General features: G+C 32.9%; 1 long non-coding RNA gene across 1 annotated transcript in view; it reads left to right on the top strand.

The window, feature by feature from the left end:
* The window catches only part of LOC100937327 (uncharacterized), a 50,930-nt gene extending 34,246 nt beyond the window's left edge, over window positions 1–16,684 (top strand). The window contains exons 3-4 of the long non-coding RNA XR_002915826.2: window positions 3,325–3,453; window positions 16,525–16,684. This is a non-coding gene — a long non-coding RNA (uncharacterized LOC100937327). The remainder of the gene's footprint in view (window positions 1–3,324; window positions 3,454–16,524) is intronic.
* The last annotated feature ends 382 nt before the right edge of the window (window positions 16,685–17,066 follow it).

The raw sequence follows: 17,066 nt of genomic DNA, 5'->3' as shown, positions 1-17,066 counted from the left end.
TATGACAGGTATCCTTATAAAAAGGAAATATTTGGACAGAGAAACACACACACACGGAGAATTCTACGTGAATATTGGTGATAAAATGCTACAAGCCAATGAACAACCAGAAGCTAAGAAAAAGGGTTGGAACTGATCTTCCTATATCCTTACAGGGAATACAGCCCTGTCAAAAACTTGATCTCAGACTTTTGGCCTCCAGAACTGTGAAACAATTCCATTTCAGTTGTTTAAGCCACCCAGTTTGTGATATTTTGTTAAGGACTTTTTAGCAAAATAATGCAACTAAATTCAGTATCGTTAATCAATATCAAATAATGAATCAGGCGAATAATGAATGATGGGCAGAGAAAAGAGAAATTAATTCAATTTTGAAGGATTGTTATTTTATATAATCCTGAAGTGTAAATTTTTTCTATAATTGCTGGTTAATTATCAGCTTGCTCTTCAGAACCCGCATAGCACTTGTTTCATATGTATGTTAATAGTGCTTTTCACACAGTTATGATCATTTATCTTCAGGTCTGTCTCTGTCATTATCTCGAAATCGAAGAAGCCTGGGACCACTTGTAGCTTCTTCACCTCAGAATCCTATAATGGTACATGGCACATAGTACATGTTCATTAAATGTCTTCAAAAAACGATGAGACTATATTTGCCATCATATTTAGAATTTTAGCTAGATTGTTAAAGTAAGATTTGTACTCAAAATAGTAATAAACGAGACATACAAAACAGTTCAAGACTGGACTCTCACCATATCTTTTTTCAACATGATTACTACAAATGAGATATATTGTTTTTTAAAAGGGTTTTAGAAGACCAAATTTACTGATGATATAGTGGACTGAAAAGTAAGAGTGAAGAGACAGAAAGCAGTCCCTGGCCTCTGAACTAGATTTCTATTTGTAGATTCGTAGTTGTTGTCTGTTTCTCAGAACTTAGCATGAAGAGAAGGCATAAAAATATTGCCATGTGTTAACCTCTATTATAGACCCAGCTTGTCCTGCTAGGCCAGGGATGGAAGTATGCGAGCTGAAACACACATCTTAATGTGAACCAGACTTGGTGGGGGATTCACCACTGTATCTTGCCAGGTATTCAAGCCTTCCAGATACTCTGCATCTTTTGATGATCTGCCTATAAATTCTTTCGGTCTCGGAGACTGAGCCCAATATTTCTTCTCCTCCTCCTCCCTCTGACCTCCGCTGTGTCTCGTCTGCATTGTACAGTCTGACACAAGCTACCATGGTTTTGTGTCACTTTCATTTTGCTGCATCTGTTTCACTGCATAACCCAGATAATTGTGTTTCCAAGCATAGCCTGGAAATCTGATTTCTGTTCCTGATAGATAATTCAATTTTATTTTTCTGACTCCGTGTCTTAACCCATTAAGAAATATCCAAGACACAGCAGTTAATCACAAGTGTGGAAGCATAGATTTCTGATCTCTGTCCCCAGATGTATGTGAAGTGGCCCTGCATTTGATCTTGAAAGATGTGTTCCCTGGGTAACTGCTATGAGCAAGAGCTACTATTGGTGGGCTCCTGTATTTTAATCAAAGGGGAAGAAATAAAGCATTTACAAACACTATTTCTCAGTCTCATTAGTTCAAAACATATTGGGTGTATTTGTACAGTATTGCTGATTAAGTTTGCTTTGTACTGAAACTATTTATTGTAGATTCTTATTGATTTTCAACAATCTTCCATGAGATTTAAGTTACTGAGAAAAATTTGTAAGTTTTCTCTCACTGTCATTATATTCCATCTCAAAAACATTTGATATAAATACAATGGAGACTTAAAAATATTTGATACTACTACAATGGAGATTGAAAGTTGAAAGACCCCAGATTAAATGAAGCTTAAAGTTGTCTGTTGGGCTGATAAAATGTTTTTAAGGTTTATTTGTCAACAAGATTTAAAGGCAATATATTTCCACCCACCTCCCTTCAGGTAAAACAAAAACAAAACTAAATTCTGAATCTCCAACTGACGTTGAAAAAAAAAAATGAAAGAACTGGCAACATAATACTTACATTTCCACATGACTGAAATTGACTGATATGGTATGTTTAGTTTGCCAGAATCCCCACCTCTCCCTCTTATCCCTACCAAACTTACCCCATTCATGAGAGATAGCTGCTGGCTCCTGTATTAATTTAAATAACCTGTAAATTGCCCACGATGTTGATGTTTTATGCAGATGATTTCAGTAGGATGAATTCTACATCTTACTGAAAAAATGTTTTTCAATAGAATTGTGTTTATTGTTGGGTGTAACTTGTGTTTATTGTTGTGTGTAACTTGCCCATAAACTGACCCACTCAGTACAGATACATATGTCCCAACTGTTAGCCTTTCTTAGCAGAACTTTGACCTTGTGTATATAGGCTTTTTGTTCAATCAGGAAAACCATCAATTACATTATGTTGTTTGGTACCAAAAATGCTTTGATCTTTTTTCAGGGTATTTATTACAAAGGAAAGCAGGGTGAGAACCCTCTGACAGACATGAGGCCATGAAGCTTTATATGAAAACCTCAAGCATCTGTGACTGACTGGCATAAAACCATGGGTATAAAATGCTTCAGATCTGATCCACCTCACCTTTCTGGATTTGATTTCTAGCTTTTCTACTCACTAGGTATGTATTTGTGGAAAAATCCCAATCTTCCTGGGCCTGAATTTTTAAATTTGTCACATTATTTCTTTTTTTCCTATACTTTAAAAAATTTTTATTTTAGATTTGGGGGTACATGTGAAGGCGTGTTACATACATAAACACATGTCTTGGGGGTTGTTGTACATATTATTACATCACCCAGGTATTAAGCTCAGTACCCAATAGTTAGTTATCTTTTCTGCTCCTCTCCCTCCTCCCATCGTCCCACCTCAAGTGGATCCCAGTGTCTGTTGTTCCTTTATTTGTGTTCTCAAGTTCTTATCATTATTTCTAAGATTCCAAATATGATCTCTAAAAACCCACTGAATTCCTTAGAAAACTTCAATAAGACTCCATAGCATTTTGAAAGTTCTCATTCTAATTAGCACATTAGAAATTCATGGCCACAACTCAAACGTTTTACAGTAAAACCATTTTGCAAATTAACCTAAAGTTGCTGAACTCGTTGGTCTATGGGTAGGATATTGAGTTGTTTTATTTTTTTAAAAAAAAAAGTCTTCATATTTTCATCACAGTATGTTAAATTTCAGATGGAATTTCACCCTAGAATCTATTCCAATTGCTAAAGGTTTTGAATGTATCAAATTGCAATTCAACTCTCTGACACCTCCCCACTTTGTTTCATCTTGAAAATAGGCTCTACTTCTCCCCTGAGTATTAGAAGTCTGAAAAGATGAGCTGTCTCCATGAAGATGAGCCAAATGCCCTCCCTCCTGTGGCTGATTGTGCTACATCATCCCAACATGATAAACCAGAAATCTTTGAGTGAGTTTAACTTCCTATCCCTCCCTGATCCTGCAACACCCAACTAGTCATGTAATTTGTGCATTACTTATATCCATCCCCTAGCCAACCTGTTCAGGTTTTGTAACAAACCCTTTGCCCAAGGCCTGTCCCCTTAAAAATCTGTGACAGTATTTTCAAACTGGTATTTCTGCAACATGTGCTTAACTGTTTCTTTCTTTTTCATAAAACCACTGTCCTCTTTTTCACAGCATTGTGAAGTCAGCATGTGATGGTCATAAGAACACAACACTTGGGGAAGGTGACAAGCCAGGGTTTATATTGATGCTCTCCATTGTTAGCTACGTAGTCATAGAAAGTAGCTGACTATGTTTGAAAGGCAGGTATTAAAAACATTACTTTAGGGGAAAGAGGTATATAGGTTTTACATGTCACCACAGAAGGCAAAACTAGGACTTCCTGATAGATATCATAGGAGTATATATTTTCAATGTAATACACTGAAGAATCTTCATTGAAGCAACTTCAAAATGAAATTTAATGTTTTATGAAACACAATTTCTTCATCCTTAAATGTATTTTAGTAGAGAAAATGTGACTACGAGTTAAAGAAAGAAATTCATGTATCAGATGAGAAAGAAGGGAGGTTGCATGAGGAAGCAGCAAAAGATGTTTCCAATCTGAGATTTTCAAATTCTCTGGTTTAAGTTTAATTGAATTGGCTTAAATTAAATTCTCATTCAAGTATATTTTATACTTGAATTTCAGGACTATATTCATTTATAGAAACAAAGTTTACTAAATGTAAAACTTCTTTATCAAATGGATATATACTATAAAATAACTTTCAAACTTAATTTGTGTAGAATTTGTACTTGGATTTAGGGATGTATGAGCCAATATTATGTTTAATTCTTTAGTGGTTAACTTGAGAAAATTTTAATACATTTCTTGGGGAATGTATACACATGTACACACACAACAGATTTTGTGATAATTCTGTACAACTATCTATTGCTCTACTTTTCTCATTGTTCCCAAATACTGAAAAATTCAAAACATTATATTTTCTTTGAAATGAATAGATTATTTATCAAAGAAATTACACTATTAATCTTAGAGTTTCTACAGTGATTCAAACATCATTTGATTCAAACATCATTTATATCTATTTCATTTATATTTATTTACATTTATATTTACATATACTTCGAGAGTTTTCTTTTGAAATATATTTTTTTCAGAATCTAAACAATTTTTATCCTTGAAAAAATTTGTTGTTGTTGTTTTGAAATAATGTTTTTGTTTCATTTAGGCCTAAATGTAAGGAGATAAATTGCTACAAATGCTAACGGTCTTTTTTATGATGTGAATACCTGTCCATGTGATAGAGACCACCAACCAATTTCCTATAAACCATCAAGCAACATCATGTGTTAACAATTTTCGGTCGCTTTTAATCTGGTTTGGATTCAAAATGGTAAAACAGAGGTGAAAGGTCGGATTTAAAAAAAAAGAAGAAATTCTCCTGGGCTAACCAGCCTTTTGAATTTTCTGAATTTAAGTTAATTATATCATTAGAATTTAATGAAATTATCAACATGTTCACCTTCATTTCACAGTAACACTTCCCTGTTCAGATTAGAATCAATCTTTTAATGTTTATCTAGGTGTTGATAAAGAGAACTACAGAGGACCTAGTGCTTTTTTAATGCACTTCATTATTAGATTTTGAAGTGAGACCATAATTTAAGATTTGGTGAGGGAAATGCTTTTTTTAATGGTAAATGAACAATATTTTTGTTATGTTCTTTTGGAATTTGCATTTAAAATTTACTCACTGGTTAAATATTCATCTCAATGCTGCAGTGTTAATTTTTGACCTGAGTGTTATTATATTTTTATCACACTCATTTGTAAAATTAAGAAAATATTTAATATTAAGTAGCTTAATAAAATGACTATTTCTTTTAATCAATATAAATATAAGATAAATATGTATTCTAAACTTTCATATATGGATAACCTTTTGAAATTAGATTCCAAAAAGTGAGGATAAATTTATAACTATATTACAGCTTTCATACTTCACATATTATTAGTGTTTTTAGATTATCTTACCAAAATAGATGATTCTGTGAAGGCCTTAATGGCTCCAGCTTAACTTTATGAACTTAGTCACTTTTAAAAAAAAAAATTTAAAAATTTTTAGTCACATTTTTATTATTGTATGTTGCTTTCTCTTGTCATTTTAAAATTTATGTATTAAATAACAGAAAAGTTTAGATAAATATTAATGGAATGTGACATAAAAGTGATAAAGATGAAAGATAACAGTATTTGTAACATTTATTTCTTTTTCAGATGATACTAAATGAAGTAATTAATTACAGGGATATAAATTTCAAAAAGAAATATTAAATAGGCTCTTGGATTTTTGACAATCTATTTAATAACAGTAATGAAATATGAACACATTTTTAAAAAATTTTGAATGGCACTTTGATAAAAAATGCATTGGTAAAGAGAGTATACAAATCAGAATACACCTCAAAAGAAGGACAACCATAAATATTTCATGATTTAATAAAAATATAAGTTGAAATACTTAAATTTAAAAATTAAAAACAACTTATAATCAACTATGATCAATTGTGATCATTCTCTTCTACTAAGATGGTAAAGGTGACCTTTATAGGTTTTATAGCTATTAAATATTTGTATGTTTGGCATTTTTTTCCCTTCAAAAAATCCTTTAACACCCAAAGTTGTATTTATAATTTTATCCTTGTTTTATCTTAAAGAGGATAAAAACATTTTTTAAGCTTCGGGCTTCACAAAACTTAGATCATCTCCTTTGTTCAAAGTAATATTGTTTAAGAAATATATAAAATTCACTCACATGACGAATGGTTTAAATTTCTAAACAAGAAGGGGGAATTACAATCACTTTGGCTTTCTTTTACATTCTTCCTCCCCTTCCATTTTCATCTCTGCACAATGCTAAGTTGTATAATGCAAAGCCTTCTCTAACCGTGCAATCAGAAAAAGGCTTGCATATGTGGAATGAGAAAGTTCATAAATACCAACAAAATGTCTCAGCCCAATTTTTGAGACAAGAGATTCTTATGATAGTCATTATTTCCCATTTATTTTATTCCTTCAATGACACACTGTTTATCAATATAACTAACCTGAAACACAATTTCAACTCTGCCAACTGACTTTTGCTTTGGAAGATAAATTAATCTGTAATTAACAGAAAATCCAAAATAAGTGTGGCTTAAGCAATAGAAAAGTTTATGTCATTCTGAATTAATTGTAAGCAATCTAACGCTGGTCTGAAGCCCCACATTATCAGGAATGCCAGCTCTTTCTCCTTTGCTGATCTGTTGATCACAACATACAGTTTCTACATCATTTTCTAAGGCAGCTCCTCAAGTAAATGCCTGAAGTAAGAAAAAACATGGTAGTAACAGATTCCTCCTTTAAGACACTTCCCGGATATTCCACAAGGCAATTCTACTTATAGGTCATTGGTCAGAATCGTGTTACATGGAAAATGAATTATTTATTCTGAGTGTCCCAGGGCATAGCTAACCTCCAGGGGTTATATAAGATGTCCATGCCGTATAAACTACGTTATGTTTGTAACTACCGTTTTCCAGTTCATTATCTTTATTGTGGCTATCTAATAACTTGAAAGTACCCTGCTCAATTCTCGTTACTGCACAGTTTCCATTTTTATAGAAATGAATAAATTATTGGTGTCATTCACAGCCACTATTTTTAGTTGTCATTCTTAGAGAGTATAATTTAAGATAGGAAGTTAGTAGTTCTTTTTAACTTTTTTCCCTTAAGGCTATCTTAGGAGATAAGCCTAAGAGTGCACAGTTCTCTTAATGCAAATGTAATATTGTATTGGAATATAATGTATCATAATATTCTTATAACTAAAAAAGAAATATAATTTCACATCATCTGAAATCCTAAGAAATAAAATAAGAAAATAAATAATTTAATAGGACATCTCAAAATTAGATATATCTAAAATAAGATAAGTAAGTAAAGGAAGAATACTTAGTTAATGAACTAGGGAAGAAGTAAACCACCAAAGGTGCTTGAAGTTTCAGATAATAGCAAGGAAAGCAAAATGGAAGGGGAAAAGGCGAAATGATTATGTTCGTATTATATTTTTACTAAATGGGAAAAGAATGAAGCCAGTAATATAATTAAAAAGGGGGAGGAGGTGAATAACTTTAATGGCTAAACAATACATGTTCATGAACAACATAGAAGGGGACAGGAAAGTAATGTAATTTTATGCACCAGTTCTTTATTTTAAAAATAGATATGGTAGGTCTACTATATTCCAAGTTGTATTCTAAACTATGGAAATAAAAGAGTGTATAAGACAAAGTCTGTGACTTCAAGAGTTTATATTTTAGGAGTTATAAAGGCAATAAAAAATAAAGAAATATAAAATTAAGTGATGTCAGTTAATTATTAGTATGATGAGGAAAATAAAATAGCATAAGGAGACACAGAATGATTTACAGAAGGTAAAATGGCAGGCAATTACAGAAGGGGGAAGGGCAGGGCACAGAGTGGTTTACAGAAAGTGGCAAGTATTTTGCAATTACAGTCTGAGAATGACTTTCTGAAGATGCTATATTGGAGAAGAGCAAAATTGTGACAACATGATTCTTGGAGAAAAATGTTCCAGTCAAAGGAAATGTCTCAACTTGCACCCAGGTTCTGAAATTTGAAGACAGATAAGGCTCTAAAAGAATTGCGCTTAGGTTTATTACAGATCTTATCATCCAGGAGTAAACATTACTTTGAACATGTTAAAAAGGCACAGAATGAGAGGAATAATATGATGTTGCCATCATTTATAAAAGGCTGAAGATTGTGAAGCAAATTATCAACCCTAGAAACAATGCTGAAATGCACAAAAAATCAACTGATAATTTCGTTTCCTAGATTTTTCTTTTTTAGGTAATTAGCAATGGTACATTTAAATAAAAAAAAGAAATGAGACAGGATTAATGTTCTTTGTCATATTTTGAAGGGACTCAATATCCCTCCATCTCTTCATGTTGAAAAACAATAATAAACCAAATTGCTCCTGTCCTAGAAAAATAGACATACAACTAAAATAAAATGACATCAATATGTACTTGATGCAATGATACCAATTATTACATGTTACTAGAAAACCACAGAACAGGGGTTTCTAATTCACCCCAGAGAACGTTCAGTGAAGCCATCAGTGATTAAGTGTTATTTGATCAATGGTGTGTTGCTGCAGTTTTCAGGCAAAATATGAGTAGCATAACAGAATTAGGAATGAACAAAAGAAACGACTGGAGAAATATCCAGGTGGGAAATTTTTTGATTAGCTAGCAAGACTTAAGGAAATGGACAAATCAACCACGACTCCCAAAATTTGAATGTAGAGCTACTAATTTAGATGGGCCCTACAAGACTAGGACAACATAGAGAAGAGGAGATGGGAAATCAGTTAAGCATACCACCCAAGGCCTATTCTATTAATGCTGAATTTAATTACCTGGCATAACTAGATCAGTAAGGGACCAAGGGGAGAAGAGTTAATTTATATGCCCCATCTCCTCTGAGTTGCTATTTAGGTTATTAGAAAAGCACATAGTAGGGGTTCCTAACCCCTAGTGTACATCATTTTATATACTAATAGGTTTTGAAGCTGTTACTTCCTTGTATTTCCTCTCTCTTGGTATTTACTCAATGATGATAATTATGATTTCACACGAGACTAAGAAATAATGGGATAATATTATGCTTTTATTCTAATAAAAGATACCCAGTGGCAGTTGAATACAGAAATCTGAAAATCAAGGTAAATTTTGGAAATCATCAGCATACGAGTTGGGGTGAAATCATAAAAGTAGATGAAATAACACAGAGAGTTTAAAGAGCGAAAAAGAAATTTAACTTGGAGAAGGGACTCACAAATAAAATTAAGAATCAACAGTAACAGAAGGATAAGGCAAATCACATGTATTCAATAATTCAATCAATTATATAATCCTGCAGTTCCTAGACAATAAATCAACAATGTCAGATTCTATTTAAGTCAGGCACTTTTAGTTAATGCTTTGACACGAATTGTTATTTGGTCATTCCAAGTAAAATTCAAATGCTCTAACTGCTCATATTTTGCTTATAGTAGTACTTGAGGACTCTGAAAAGCATATTGACACATTTTAATTATAAATTAGTAAAAACAATTATGTGAATATTTACTTAAAAGCTCTATCATTGGTTGTATTTACAAGAACACCTTTTGGTTACAAGTCACAAAAACTCAATAAATAGTAGAATATGTTGGCTCAGAAACATAAAAATTCAGGGTCATTTAGGTGTAGCTGGATCCAGGAACTCAATAAAATAATCAAATATCAGATAACCTGCCTCTTTTTATGCTCTGTCTCTGCTCAATTTTACTTTCTAATGGTTTCATGCTCAAGAAGTTTGTCTCCTGGCCATCATCAGATATAGTTTGGATTGTACGTAACAACTAGCAATGCCAGAGAAAAGTGCATAGCATCCCCTTCCCAAGATTTATACCAATCTTTGGAAGATAAAGTCACCGAAGCTTTTTCTTTCATATGCACCATAAAATTCAGGAAGTGAAGCCAGGTGATTATAGACTCTACCAAGTGAAAGAAAGAGCTGTCCTCCTTAATGAAAAAGATGCAAAGAAAAGGATGACAGGAAGATAAAAACAACAAATATCAACTGCACTACCTAGGCATGTTATAGGTAAAAGGATCAAGAGTCAGTATTTGAAAGATATTGTGATCTATCAAAGTATGTATTTTTTTCCATATAAGGAAACATAGTGTTCTTTCACTCCTTACTATGATTGAGAATAGTTCATAGTCCAAATCAAAATAATTAACTATTATTATAATGTTTCTTCAGCAGACATACACAGAAATGAATACTTCTAATGAAGGATTTGAATTGCTCTGTTTTGGATTTGTTAACTATTTGTTTAACTTGTGCTGTCAGAAGTACTATAAATCTATCTTGGATAATTGTATGTGTCTTTTTCTTTTGCTTGATACCCTTAAATGTCACTAGAGACTATCTTTTCTCCATGAATGATTAATTTTAAAAAATTATACATTTGGATTGAAAGATGTGGAAATAGCATAAAATATCAGGAAACCCACCCAGGCAGGAAAGCCAAAAATAACACACCTGAAAAAGTAAAGAGTATAACAGTTATGCCAATGGAATATCAATTTAAAACATAAATAATTATAATCTTGATTGACTATTTCTAAAGCATTTTTACATATGCATATGAAAGCAATGCTAAACTGCATTTTTTCTGAGAGCTTCTCATCTATGGTTTAAGAAAAGATTTACATATTTTACATAAAAATAAATTTTGCTGCTGCATTCATTAATCATTCAACAGCTATTTGATAGCACCTGTGGCATGCCAATCACTGTTCTCGATTTTGAAGATAGAGAAAAGTACCTACCCTTTAGACTTTGCAAAATTAAGAGTTTAAACAATTACGATTTGGGTATAAGATATAAGGAGAAAAAACAATCGAGAATGACTTCCAGGCCTTTGGCCCTAACACATTGTGTGAATAGTGATTCTATTCAGTGAGATGGGGAGGAAAAGCAGATTGGGATGATATGCGGGGGGAGGGCAGTTATGTTTTGGACATAGTTTAACATGCCTATTATAGCGCCAAATGAAAGCATGAATTAGACAATTGGATACAGAGGTTTCTGTTCAAGAAAGAAGTTCAGCCTGAAGACAAACATTTGGAAGTAAAAAATGGAGAGATGTTAACCAAGGCCATCAGACAAAATGAGATTCTGTAGGGAGAGAAAAAATTAGAGAAGGCCCAATGATATCCTTGAGGTGCTTGATAATTTAGAGCTATGGAAAAATGCAGGAGTCAGCTACAAAGATAAAGAAAGTGATGTAGGAATACAGGGCCAAATAAAGAAAGAATTTCAAGATAGACACAACTGAGTTAACAGTTGCTAAGAAATCAAAAAGGTGAGGACTAAGAACTTGGCAAGATGGTGATTATTAGTAACTTCAATAGGACAAGTTTCAATGGGGTTGTTGAAATAAAGAAAAAATTAAGTTGAGGAAATATATAAAGGGAGAAGTAATAATTGCTTCAAAGACTGTTGCTATAAAGAGAAGTAGAATAATACGGTGGCAAATAGAGAATGAGACAAAGCTTTTAAAACATGGATCGTATTATGATGGGAATTATACAGCAGAGAGTGAAAAACTGATTATATAGGGAAACAAGATGGATATTTTAGAGAACAAAGCCTTGAGAAATTTAATGAATTGGATCTAGCAAAGCTGTGGAGGAATTAGTCTTCAATACAAGAAGTGACATTTCATCCATAAGTTCAGGAAGGAAGATCTTATGTACAAATATAGACACAAGTGGTTTTGTAGATTTTCTTCCTTCCCATCAGGGATACAATAAGCAAGAGCATAAGTGAGACCCAGTGTTGGAGAAAGTTGTTGACAATTTGAAGAGAGAGGAAAACGTGCAAAGTAGTCCAGGAGACTGGAAGAGCAATGCTGGAGCCCATGAAGGGTTACACTATCAGAGAACGTGCTGGGAGAATGAGTGTGATGGTGCATGATATGTTTGGACAGCAACGATAGGGCATGATCCTGATCCTATCAAGTAAACAACTGATACTGGGCTGCAGGGCATAGTCTACGTCGTAGGTTAGGGAATATGTTTTTGATTTGATAGGAGTTTGTTGGTGGAAAGTTTTGCAATTTGTAATATGCTGAAAAAAAAGAGCTATAGACAAATAGATATAAAAACATTTAATCTCACTGGTAAATAAGGAAATGCAAATTACAAAAATCATAAAATACCATTTATATTTTGAAATTTGCTAAAAATTAAAATACCATAATATAAAGTCTCACAAGGATTACATTCCCTGCTGGTAGAAACAGTTATACCCGATCACTTTCAGATCACTTTGTCAATATCAAGTAAAGTTGAAGGTGCCCAAATTTATGTGGGAATATACCTTAGAGAGACTCTTGTCAGCTTCATTAACATACACAGGTAATTACAATAAAAATAAATGTATATTGGTAGGAAAATGGGACAGTAAATTGTGTTATTGTTATAAGTTAGAGTGTTCTGGAGAAATAAAAATGAATGAATGAGCTATACGGATGAATATAAAGTGAAACAAGAGGGAAGATAAATATTTCAGTGCCGGAGAAAGTTGGCTTACAGAATTGTTGATGGGAAGATAATGATATTTCCATCCTTTTGTTGTCTTAATGAATTGAAAGATGAGATTAGAAGCTTAAATAGCATGGAGAAAAGAAGAGAAATTTGGAGACTTGAGAAAAAGGAAAACCGTACAGTAGTCTTCAGAAAAAGAAATGAAGAAAATTCACTAGAGAAAGCTAGCAATCATAAGCAGAGTTAGCATTACTACAGCTTTCATCATTTCAATAGCAATAATCATTTCAGCAATATAGATGAAATTTATTTGTATCTACAAGGTTATGCTGTGAGACCAGAATGATCTAAAGTTTCCAGGGGCAATTAGCTGAACATTTTTAAAAAGGGTGGACGTGAGGAGGCTAAATTTACCTGAGCCTTAAAGATGCTTGCGCAATTGCAGATTTCTTAAAGGATGATACAGAATCTTACGGAAGCATTTTACCAGGGAGCACCTAATTGGACTTGACTCGCGAGACCATTTTATATATAGCCTCATAAACTTAGTAAAATACTGTTTATCATAATTAATATTCATTTAAAAAGAAGTCTTGATTTAGCAAAATTCGGCCATGTTAAAAATAACCATTATAAGTACAAGGATCTGGTAATATACTTAACAGCGTTCAGCCATTGAATCAAAGAGGTTTGAAATACTATTGAACGTGTTTCTTGCAAATACAAGTTGTTGTACAGTTCTTGCAATTATGAGAGGTACTTCAATATAAAATCTCTGGAATAAGATGGAATATATTTTCTAAAGCAACTTTAAATTTCAGAGAGATATAAATAATAGTATATCACATAGTAGTTTTTCCAAGTATGTGCTCTTAAATTTAGTTATTTCCTGTTATTTTATTTCCTGGGAGTAATTTTTAAAGTAGAATTGGTTAAGGTTTTAGCCTTCATTATTTCCTAATACATACCTATATGGAAAAAATATTCAAGGTGTTGTTATTTATAGAAGGGATTATTTTGCATTGTATTAACAAGAAAGGATTGTATCCAGCTGAATATTAGTATCTTTCTTCAGTTTCCAGGAGTGATTTGAATTCCTAGTCTCAGATATAATCTTAAAGAAATTCCTGAAATGGAAACTCTGTTCTGACTATTCCATATTTGGCATCAATTTTATTATTAAGCTATTAATACAGAGTGCTTTAAACACTCACTTCCAGATTATCTGGTTTAAACAATTCAAGTGAACTAGAAATATAAAAATTTATTTTTCAATGCTTGTTAGAATGATAATTTCAGGGATAAAAATGTCAATTGAATGAAAAATGGGATCTAATTAAACTAAAGAGCTTCTGCACAACAAAAGAAACTACCATCAGAGTGAACAGGCAACCTACAAAATGGGAGAAAATTTTTGCAATCTACTCATCTGACAAAGGGCTAATATCCAGAATCTACAAAGAACTCAAACAAATTTATGAGAAAAAAACAAACAACCCCATCAAAAAGTGGGCAAAGGATATGAACAGACACTTCTCAAAAGAAGATATTTATGCAGCCAACAGACACATGAAAAAATGCTCGTCATCACTGGCCATCAGAGAAATGCAAATCAAAACCACAATGAGATACCATCTCACACCAGTTAGAATGGCGATCATTAAAAGGTCAGGAAACAACAGGTGCTGGAGAGGATGTGGAGAAATAGGAACACTTTTACACTGTTGGTGGGACTGTAAAAGAGTTCAACTATTGTGGAAGACAGTGTGCGGATTCCTCAAGGTTCTAGAACTAGAAATACCATTTGACCCAGCCATCCCATTACTGGGTATATACCCAAAAGAGTATAAATCATGCTGCTATAAAGACACATGCACTAGTATGTTTATTGCAGCACTATTCACAATAGCAAAGACTTGGAACCAACCCAAATGTCCATCAATGATAGACTGGATTAAGAAAATGTGGCACATATACACCATGGAATACTATGCAGCCATAAAAAAGGATGAGTTCATGTCCTTTGTAGGGACATGGATGAAGCTGGAAACCATCATTCTCAGCAAACTATCACAAGGACAAAAAACCAAACACCATGGGTTCTCACTCATAGGTGGGAATTGAACAATGAGAACACCTGGACACAGGAAGGGAAACATCACACACTGGGGCCTGCCATGGGGTGGGGGGAGGGGAGATGGATAGCATTAGGAGATATACCTAATGTAAGTGACGAGTTAATGGGTGCAGCACACCAACATGGTACATGTATACATATGTAACAAACCTGCACGTTGTGCACATGTACCCTAGAACTTAAAGTATATATATAAAAAATATATATATATATATAAAATATCAATTGAAAGCATTCAGCCACTATAATCTTATTCAATAGTATCTTTCAGGCAAGGTAATATGCATCAATGGCACAGATAACTTTTAGACTAATTTGATCAGTTACAAAGAACTACCCTCTTTATGAACAACTTATCTTGAAGAAGAACTGGGGAGCAAACATTTTAGGATTTACAGATCAAATGATCTCTGCATCAAGTACTCAAGTATTCAGCTCTGTTGTAGTGTGAAGGCAGCCATAGATAATTTGTAAATGAATAGCTGTGACTGTGTTTCAATAAAACTTTATTTACAAGAACAAGGTGCAAGCCAGATATGGTACCTGGCTGTAGTTTGCTTACTCCTGGATTGGATCACTTCTATATAAATAAAATCCATTTACTCAAAGTTATGTATTATTAGTAAACATCTGGCATATGCCACTAATGAAGTAGAAGAGATTTTCCAAGAAAAAGATTAATAAAATACTGACGTAATAAGATAAATTGTATTGACATAAGAAAAATCGTTTTTGTACATAACCTTAAGATAAGACCAGATATAAACACAATAGTTGATGCTTTCTTTCTGTTTTCTTCTACTAAACTTTCCCTCTAAACTCTCCAGTGTTGCTTTTAAATACATTCTGTATTGGTCAAATACATTTTTTTAAAGTTTCTAGTAAGTAACAGACTACATGTTAAAATCCATATCTTTGTATTTCAATTTTGGTTTATTATTGTCAAATTTAAACAAAGAGTCATCTGTCTAACTCTTAAAGACAGGAGTTTACAAATATTAATGTTACTGCAAGTGGAGAGCTATTTACCCACTACTCCAATGGAATTGTCATTCTGCCAGAATGCCTCACGGGTATCTATTAAAACTCCACTACATGGAACACTGAGCCCCTCCAAAACTCTAAAATTTTCAGGGCTTCGCAGTGTTTTAATGATGTATCTCTATAAACTCAGATTTTTTTTTCCTGAGTTTGAACTGTTTTATCTCATCTCTCTAAAAATAGATGCAAACCCCATTTTAAGTGCTGAATTTAACATTTTTAAAAGTTTAATTTACCAGAATGTTTAAGATTTGAAATGAATGATGACATAATTCTGTAGCTTTGTATTTTTCATCTTATATATTTTCTCTCTTGCTTATTCTATTTCATTCTGTTTCACATACATACATACTATATATAGAGATATAGTAGTTTTGTTCATTATTCTGTGTAATTTTCAAACAAATAATTGGAAATAAAATCAATACTAATTTTTATGTACTTTACTAATGTCTGTAAGTTAAATTCTGATATATGGACTCCTATAATCTTTTGTAATTTGTTATATTGTTAATTGGGTGGCAATTTCAGTTAAATAATTTTTTTTCTAGGCTAAATCTATAGTGGCTAGAGTAGAAAGAGTATAGAAAAATATATAATCTATAAATGGTTATTAGAGAAAGATTTCTGAAATATAATTTTCTTTTTCAGGTACCACATCCTAATTCTTATGAAAATCCAGAACCATTGATAATCTTTGCAGTAAGCATGCAAAAATACGTAAACTGCTCTTACCAAAGAAATCTGAAAGCATAATTTTTGTGACAATAACTGTGTGAGAAATAAAAGCATTAGTTTTTCAGTGTTTCCAGTTCAGCATTTATTAATTTATTTTCACTCTTTAAACAAAGAAGGCCTGATGGGATAGCATAGTATTAAGATATTAGGAGACTTGAGGTGTATACAGTTGTTTTATAAGATTTAAGGATTCTTTTGATGGCAGAACACAACACAATTGCATTCAGGTAGATTAAAGGCAGAGTTCTTTGTTATTTATAGCTCCAAACAAGAGAAGGCTGACACTCAAGGCCAGACAAGGGGTTGTATCTAGGGCCAGGGTAGCAGCAAGCTGAAGTTTAGAGGGTAATTTATGTGGGGCAAGTGGGGTGGCACTAGCTAGATGTCAGGAGCTCTCTGTGGACTGATTAATTTGACTAACTTCATGGGCTCTGAGCATAGGTGCTGTCCCAGCT

This window comes from Pongo abelii, chromosome 6 (assembly GCF_028885655.2).
Source record: "Pongo abelii isolate AG06213 chromosome 6, NHGRI_mPonAbe1-v2.0_pri, whole genome shotgun sequence".
Taxonomy (NCBI): Eukaryota; Metazoa; Chordata; class Mammalia; order Primates; family Hominidae; genus Pongo; species Pongo abelii.
Note: the sequence above shows the minus strand (reverse complement) of the source record. Positions and strands in the feature narration are given on the sequence as shown.